This window comes from Notothenia rossii (assembly GCF_949606895.1).
Source record: "Notothenia rossii genome assembly, chromosome: 11".
NCBI lineage: Eukaryota > Metazoa > Chordata > Actinopteri > Perciformes > Nototheniidae > Notothenia > Notothenia rossii.
Genome location: NC_136910.1, coordinates 59858854 through 59866715, shown reverse-complemented (window position 1 = coordinate 59866715; position 7862 = coordinate 59858854). Strand labels below are relative to the sequence as shown.

The window sequence follows — 7862 nt, the reverse complement described above, 5'->3', positions numbered from 1 at the left end:
AGTAGACTCACCTGGGCTCGGGTAGTAGACTCACCTGGGCTCGGGTAGTAGACTCACCTGGGCTCACCTGGGCTCGGGTAGTAGACTCACCTGGGCTCGGGTAGTAGACTCACCTGGGCTCAGGCAGCAGACTCACCTGGGCTCACCTGGAAGACTTCAGGGTCCCTGGATCAATGGCGGGTCAATATGTCTCTCTTTTGTTAATGAAAGCTTCAGCTACATGTAATGCTATAACATGGTTCACTTTACGAATGTTATTTCGGAATGAAAATCCCTCTTTGCAGTGTCGACCCGCCTCCTTCAATCCCTATCATTCAACAGGGATATATCTACAATATTGATTTCATGAAAACATGATCGTAAGTTCATTGTTTAGAGTTATTCTTTACTCATTGGGAGCTCGGTATATAAAGATCACACTGTTGGGATGAACCTGCCTGTTTCTCACTCAGATGAAGCCTCAGGAAACCCTTTGAGAGCCAATTGGAAAGCTTCATCTCGCCATCACGAGTTGACACACCTTAGGAAGAGCCTTACAAATATGGTTAGTTGGTAAAGATGAAGCCATCCTACATTATTTTAAAGCTCTCCTGTCATGCAAAAGTAACTTTCTGATGTCTTCTCTACATCACCATGTGTCCCCGGTGTGTCCCCGTGTGCCAGGAGACTCACAAAGTGATGTCTTCTCTACATCACCATGTGTCCCTTGTGTGTCCCCGTGTGCCAGGAGACTCACAAAGTGATGTCTCCTCTACATCACCATGTGTGCCCGGTGTGTCCCCGGAGTGTCCCCGGTGTGTCAGGAGACTCTCAAAGTGATGTCTTCTCTACATCACCGTGTCCCCCCGGTGTGTCCCCGGTGTGTCAGGAGACTCTCAAAGTGATGTCTTCTCTACATCACCATGTGTCCCCGGTGTGTCAGGAGACTCACTAAGTGATGTCTTCTCTACATCACCATGTGTCCCCGGTGTGTCAGGAGACTCACAAAGTGATGTCTTCTCTACATCACCATGTGTCCCCGGTGTGTCAGAGACTCACATAGTGATGTCTTCTCTACATCACCATGTGTCCCCGGTGTGTCAGGAGACTCTCAAAGTGATGTCTTCTCTACATCACCATGTGTCCCCGGTGTGTCCCCGGTGTGTCAGGAGACTCTCAAAGCGTCAGGAAATAAACCCCTCTCTCTTTCCTCCGTACCCACATCTCTAAAAACGGGGGAACAATGGAGCTGATCCAGATTTGCTGCGTCATGACCACATTACTAAAAGGTGGGCGGGCTTTACCCCCACGGGCCAATCCGAAAAGTTGCTGTCAGAAATAATGAGACATGTTGGTGGTCTGTGTTTATATCATGGTTTATATTAGCTAAAATTAATGATCTGCTTGGTATTTTGAGCAAAACACATGTTTTTATTTGTATATATCTGAGACCTATGCTATATGCCTAAAAATAGCATGATATGAGACATTTAAAGCAAATAAAACCATGAGCAGGTTAAAGGTAGGGTAGGTCATTTTGGAGAAACCAGCTCGAGTGCGCTAGAATTTGAAAATACACAACCGGAAACAATCTGCCACTTCCTTCAGACTTCCTCACAGAGCCCCTCCTCCAACACACACGAAAACGCACATGACCAATGAGGGCAGAGATCAGTTTGTGCAAGGCTGACAGGCAGGTAGGCCATCCAGTTACTTTAGCCGGGTCAGATGATTGGTCGTGCTTTTTACAGCGCTACGGCTTCCACAGATGACTTGTTTTTATGTATTTATTGTCAAAGCATTTCAGATATTCATTGCTATCGGGATGTTCAGAGCATTCCATGAAATATAACAAAAAGTGTATCTGAAATAAATTACATACCCCACCTTTAGCAGAAAATAAATTGGTTTATGTAAAAAAACACTTTCCAGCTTCTGAAAAGTGAAGCTTTGCTTTGAAATATTTTATACAATGTGTTATTTTACTCTGAATACTTTAACTACATTTTCTTCATCGTAATTAAATACTTTTACTCTCCATCAGTTTACTCCCAGTTGAGTATTTGTACAGTATTTTCCTCCCAGTAGGGTATTTGTACATTGTAAGTACTTTTCCTCCCAGTTGAGTATTTGTACAGTGTAAGTACTTTTCCTCCCAGTTGAGTATTTGTACAGTGTAAGTACTTTTACTCCCAGTTGAGTATTTGTACAGTATTTTCCTCCCAGTAGGGTATTTGTACATTGTAAGTACTTTTCCTCCCAGTTGAGTATTTGTACAGTGTAAGTACTTTTCCTCCCAGTTGAGTATTTGTACATTGTAAGTACTTTTCCTCCCAGTTGAGTATTTGTACAGTGTAAGTACTTTTCCTCCCAGTTGAGTATTTGTACAGTGTAAGTACTTTTACTCCCAGTCGAGTATTTGTACCGTATGAGTACTTTTCCTCCCAGTAGAGTACTTGTACAGTATGAGTACTTTTCCTCCCAGTAGAGTACTTGTACAGTATGAGTACTTTTCCTCCCAGTAGAGTACTTGTACAGTATGAGTACTTTTCCTCCCAGTTGAGTATTTGTACAGTGTAAGTACTTTTCCTCCCAGTTGAGTATTTGTACAGTGTAAGTACTTTTCCTCCCAGTTGAGTATTTGTACCGTATGAGTACTTTTCCTCCCAGTAGAGTACTTGTACAGTATGAGTACTTTTCCTCCCAGTAGAGTACTTGTACAGTATGAGTACTTTTCCTCCCAGTTGAGTACTTGTACAGTATGAGTACTTTTCCTCCCAGTAGAGTACTTGTACAGTATGAGTACTTTTCCTCCCAGTCGAGTACTTGTACAGTATGAGTACTTTTCCTCCAGTGAAGAAGCTGAAGACTTTCCGCTCCTCTGGTCCTCAGTCAGGCACAAGATGGCGGCCAGCTGCAGTTTCTCACAGTGAGGCCCGAGAGAGAAAACTTCTCCTGACTTTAGTAACTGTTTCCCCGCAGTGACTGGAGAGATGAGCCGGTACTGACGGGTCCTCTTCCCGGTACCGGCAGAGAGAGGCTTCCCCAGGGATGTTCCGAGACCCTGGAGCTCTTTGTTTTCTTTAAAGGTAAGAACCACAGCGAATGCTAACCTTTAGCTTCATGCTAACGGTTTGTTTTGGTTGTTACTCGGTGTTTTAACGGCCTTTTTAACGGTGTTTTAACGGTTACCGTCTCTAGCCGGGGACAGGATGGAGGAACCGGTGTTTAATAAACCAACCGGCAGGCGATAGTTATGGATTTATTCTGAGAAATGTGAGGAAAAAAGTAACGGGTCAGTTGTTCTGTTGAGCTAACGGCTAACTGCTAACATAGCTTTTGTCACAAAAACACTTATGTTACGCGATACTGTACAATATTTATATAGTATTGTATTTATATATTACTGTATTACATAGTACTGTACAGTACTTATATAATACTGTATTCATATAGTACTGTCCTGTATTACATAGTACTGAGCTGTATTCATATATACTGAGCTGTATTTATATCACAGTATTTATATAGTACTGCACAGTATATATACAGTATCAACATAAATACTGAACTATGCAGCAAAGATACAGTATCTATAGAGGATACAGTATCTATACATAGATTAGATAAGATCTTAGAAGTACTTAAAACCACACATTGTAGTTAGCATCTAACCAGAAGTGAAAAACTTATATTATACTTGCGTGAAAACGATAGCTGTAAGAAAGAAGATAACAGAATAATGTGGAAGATATAAATGATGTTCACTATATCTGAATGTGGAACTAGGGAGCACAGGAATTTCATCCTCTGCAGACTGTTTACATGCACTAATAGCTGGTGAGAAGTAGTTCCTCTGCAGACCGTTTACATGCACCAACAGCTGGTGAGAAGTAGTTCCTCTGTAGACCGTTTACATACACTAACAGCTGGTAAGAAGTAGTCCCTCTGCAGACCGTTTACATGCACTAACAGCTGGTGAGAAGTAGTCCCTCTGCAGACCGTTTACATGCACTAACAGCTGGTGAGAAGTAGTCCCTCTGCAGACCGTTTACATGCACTAACAGCTGGTGAGAAGTAGTTCCTCTGAGGACCGTTTACATGCACTAACAGCTGGTGATAAGTAGTTCCTCTGTAGACCGTTTACATGCACCAACAGCTGGTGAGAAGTAGTTCCTCTGTAGACCGTTTACATGCACTAACAGCTGGTGAGAAGTAGTCCCTCTGCAGACCGTTTACATGCACTAACAGCTGGTGAGAAGTAGTTCCTCTGTAGACCGTTTACATGCACTAACAGCTGGTGAGAAGTAGTTCCTCTGTAGACCGTTTACATGCACTAACAGCTGGTGAGAAGTAGTTCCTCTGTAGACCGTTTACATGCACTAACAGCTGGTGAGAAGTAGTCCCTCTGCAGACCGTTTACATGCACTAACAGCTGGTGAGAAGTAGTTCCTCTGTAGACCGTTTACATGCACTATCAGCTGGTGAGAAGTAGTTCCTCTGTAGACCGTTTACATGCACTAACAGCTGGTGAGAAGTAGTCCCTCTGTAGACCGTTTACATGCACCAACAGCTGGTGAGAAGTAGTTCCTCTGTAGACCGTTTACATGCACTAACAGCTGGTGAGAAGTAGTTCCTCGGTAGACCGTTTACATGCACCAACAGCTGGTGAGAAGTAGTTCCTCTGCAGACCGTTTACATACACTAACAGCTGGTGAGAAGTAGTTCCTCTGCAGACCGTTTACATGCACCAACAGCTGGTGAGAAGTAGTTCCTCTGTAGACCGTTTACATGCACTAACAGCTGGTGAGAAGTAGTTCCTCTGCAGACCGTTTACATGCACCAACAGCTGGTGAGAAGTAGTTCCTCTGTAGACCGTTTACATGCACTAACAGCTGGTGAGAAGTAGTTCCTCTGTAGACCGTTTACATGCACTAACAGCTGGTGAGAAGTAGTTCCTCTGTAGACCGTTTACATACACTAACAGCTGGTGAGAAGTAGTTCCTCTGCAGACCGTTTACATGCACCAACAGCTGGTGAGAAGTAGTTCCTCTGTAGACCGTTTACATGCACTAACAGCTGGTGAGAAGTAGTTCCTCTGTAGACCGTTTACATACACTAACAGCTGGTGAGAAGTAGTTCCTCTGTAGACCGTTTACATGCACTAACAGCTGGTGAGAAGTAGTTCCTCTGTAGACCGTTTACATGCACTAACAGCTGGTGAGAAGTATTTCCTCTGCAGACCGTTTACATGCACTAACATCAGAGGCCTGTACTACGAAGCTGGTTCAACCTAACCTGGATATGTTTGAGTTAGCCGGTTGGCCTAATCCAAAACATACGCGCTCTCTCTAAACGGTCCTACGACGCTGGTTATCAAGTGGATCGCTCAAGCCAGCCGTGTCCTATCTAGTTAGGAGCGGTCACATGAAAGGGGTGGTATCTGGAGCATTCGACCAATCACAAACATGGAGAAGCGTACTGACAGCGCAGCGTCATACTTCCTGAATGAAAAGTCAACTATAATATTCGACATATGAAGAAGTTAAACTTTAAACATCCATGACTTAAACACTTGATCCAGGATCAAAGCCACATAGCTGCACCTGCAAGGTGAATACAGCTGGTAACAGAACAAGTGTTTGAATGCGTACATGAACAGGTTTATGATATCACTGCCCCGTCTAAGACACCATCTGACTTTCATTACATTTGACTCGAGTGTTTCCTCAACTTAATGTGTTGCTTCAAATAATCCTTCTGCATCCAGTATGTGACACTGTGAGTGTTGCACGGCCAGATACGGCTCAGCTGACTCAGATAAGGAGATGATACATTATGATGTGATATGCCGCGGACTGTACTTAATGTTACTCTGATCCGGTTACTTATGTTGTGGCAGATATTTAAGTAAGCTTTCTTAACGCTAATGTTCTAATAGTCAGATTGCTCTGAAGATGGGAGGTGATATTCTATTAATGTTCACGTTCACACAGTCGCTGATTTCTGCCGGCCGTCTTTTCTGCAACGGCAGCTTTTCTGTATTTCCTTTCTCCTGTAATATGACTTGATGCTTTAAACTCCGCACACTGAGCTCTGATTGGTCAGCAGGCAGTGCTTTCACTGAGTTGATCTCTTAGCCTGCAACCTAACCTGCTCCGGGGCAGGTTAGCCGCACAGCATCAGTTACCATGGAGATCTAGCCCGCTCAAAAGAGAACCAGCTTCGTAGGACCGGAAACCCAGGTTGCGTTCGAATAGTCCATTTCTCTTAGGAACCTTCCTAACGGAGTGAAATGACCCGGAAGTCCCTCAGTGGCACCCATGATAAGTGCCGTTCCAATTCTCTAGATGAAAGGAAAGGAGGTTTCAAACTTCCTTTATCACCTCCTTTAGCTTAGGAACCACTGGACCTCCCTCACCGAAAGGAGAGGAGAAAATGCTGCCCCACAATGCATTGCAGCCGCAGCATTTGCCGTCACACAACAGTCGGCCGTTCACGGAAACAAACGATTATGACAGAGAAATGATATCATGAAAGTTACGGTGCTTATTAAGCATTTTAAAACGTAGGTGGTAAGTTGCCAAAGTGCTTTGTTCTGAACGTTCATCAGTATTATAATCAAAAAGAGAAATATGAACGTTAGTTTTTACTGAAATGATCAAATAAAGTCAACATTTCACTGAGCTGTGTGGGGTTTGTTCAACTTTTAAAAGATGTTTGAATGATGTACACAGTGATAGATGTGAAGGACTAACGTTTATAATAAATACATTTGTATTGATTTAAGATCTTTTCATCAATCATACGTATTGGGATCATTTGTATTAATGTGGAGCGGAGGGAGAGGGTGACGAGCAGAAGTTTCACTTTCCTTTTTATTTAATTCCAGCTTTGGTCATGAAGAATCTGTTTCTCTGTTGTTCATAAAGCATAAAGCAACAGCATCAGAGCACAGAGTCTCTAGATGAGTCCCTCGTTCTTATTAAACATCCATGTTGTAGTCCTCTGTATAGAAAACTGTAGTTTCCATAGTTTCCCCACAGCAGCAGACGCACATTCAGGACGTCCGCTGGCGCATCATAAACACGTCGGATAGTGAAAGTGCAGTCGATTCTCTAAAGCACCGCAGTCTCTTCTCCTAAGTCCTTTTGAATTCTCCTATCCACTATTCCTTAACCCCGTGACCTTTCACTCAGAGGTCAAGGAATAGGAGATAGGGTTAGAACTTAGGAGCTGATTTTTAAACTATCCGAACGCAACCCCAGAGTTTACCTGAAGTTAGCCGGCTAAGAGAACATCCTGCTTCGTAGTACAGGCCTCTGGTGAGAAGTAGTTCCTCTGCAGACCGTTTACATGCACTAACAGCTGGTGAGAAGTAGTTCCTCTGCAGACCGTTTACATGCACTAACAGCTGGTGAGAAGTAGTTCCTCTGAGGACCGTTTACATGCACTAACAGCTGGTGAGAAGTAGTTCCTCTGAGGACCGTTTACATGCACTAACAGCTGGTGAGAAGTAGTTCCTCTGCAGACCGTTTACATGCACAAACAGCTGGTGAGAAGTAGTTCCTCTGCAGACCGTTTACATGCACTAACAGCTGGTGAGAAGTAGTTCCTCTGCAGACCGTTTACATGCACAAACAGCTGGTGAGAAGTAGTTCCTCTGCAGACCGTTTACATGCACTAACAGCTGGTGAGAAGTAGTTCCTCTGAGGACCGTTTACATGCACTAACAGCTGGTGAGAAGTAGTTCCTCTGCAGACCGTTTACATGCACTAACAGCTGGTGAGAAGTAGTTCCTCTGCAGACCGTTTACATGCACAAACAGCTGGTGAGAAGTAGTTCCTCTGCAGACCGTTTACATGCACTAACAGCTGGTGAGA

At 43.7% G+C, this 7862-nt stretch overlaps 1 protein-coding gene across 1 annotated transcript in view; it reads left to right on the top strand.

The window, feature by feature from the left end:
- The first annotated feature begins 2853 nt into the window (after nt 1-2853).
- Nucleotides 2854-7862, top strand: part of apc (APC regulator of WNT signaling pathway) — a 33930-nt gene continuing 28921 nt past the window's right edge. The window contains exon 1 of the mRNA XM_079660221.1: nt 2854-3068. The gene's annotated coding sequence lies outside the window, so the exon portion shown is untranslated. The remainder of the gene's footprint in view (nt 3069-7862) is intronic.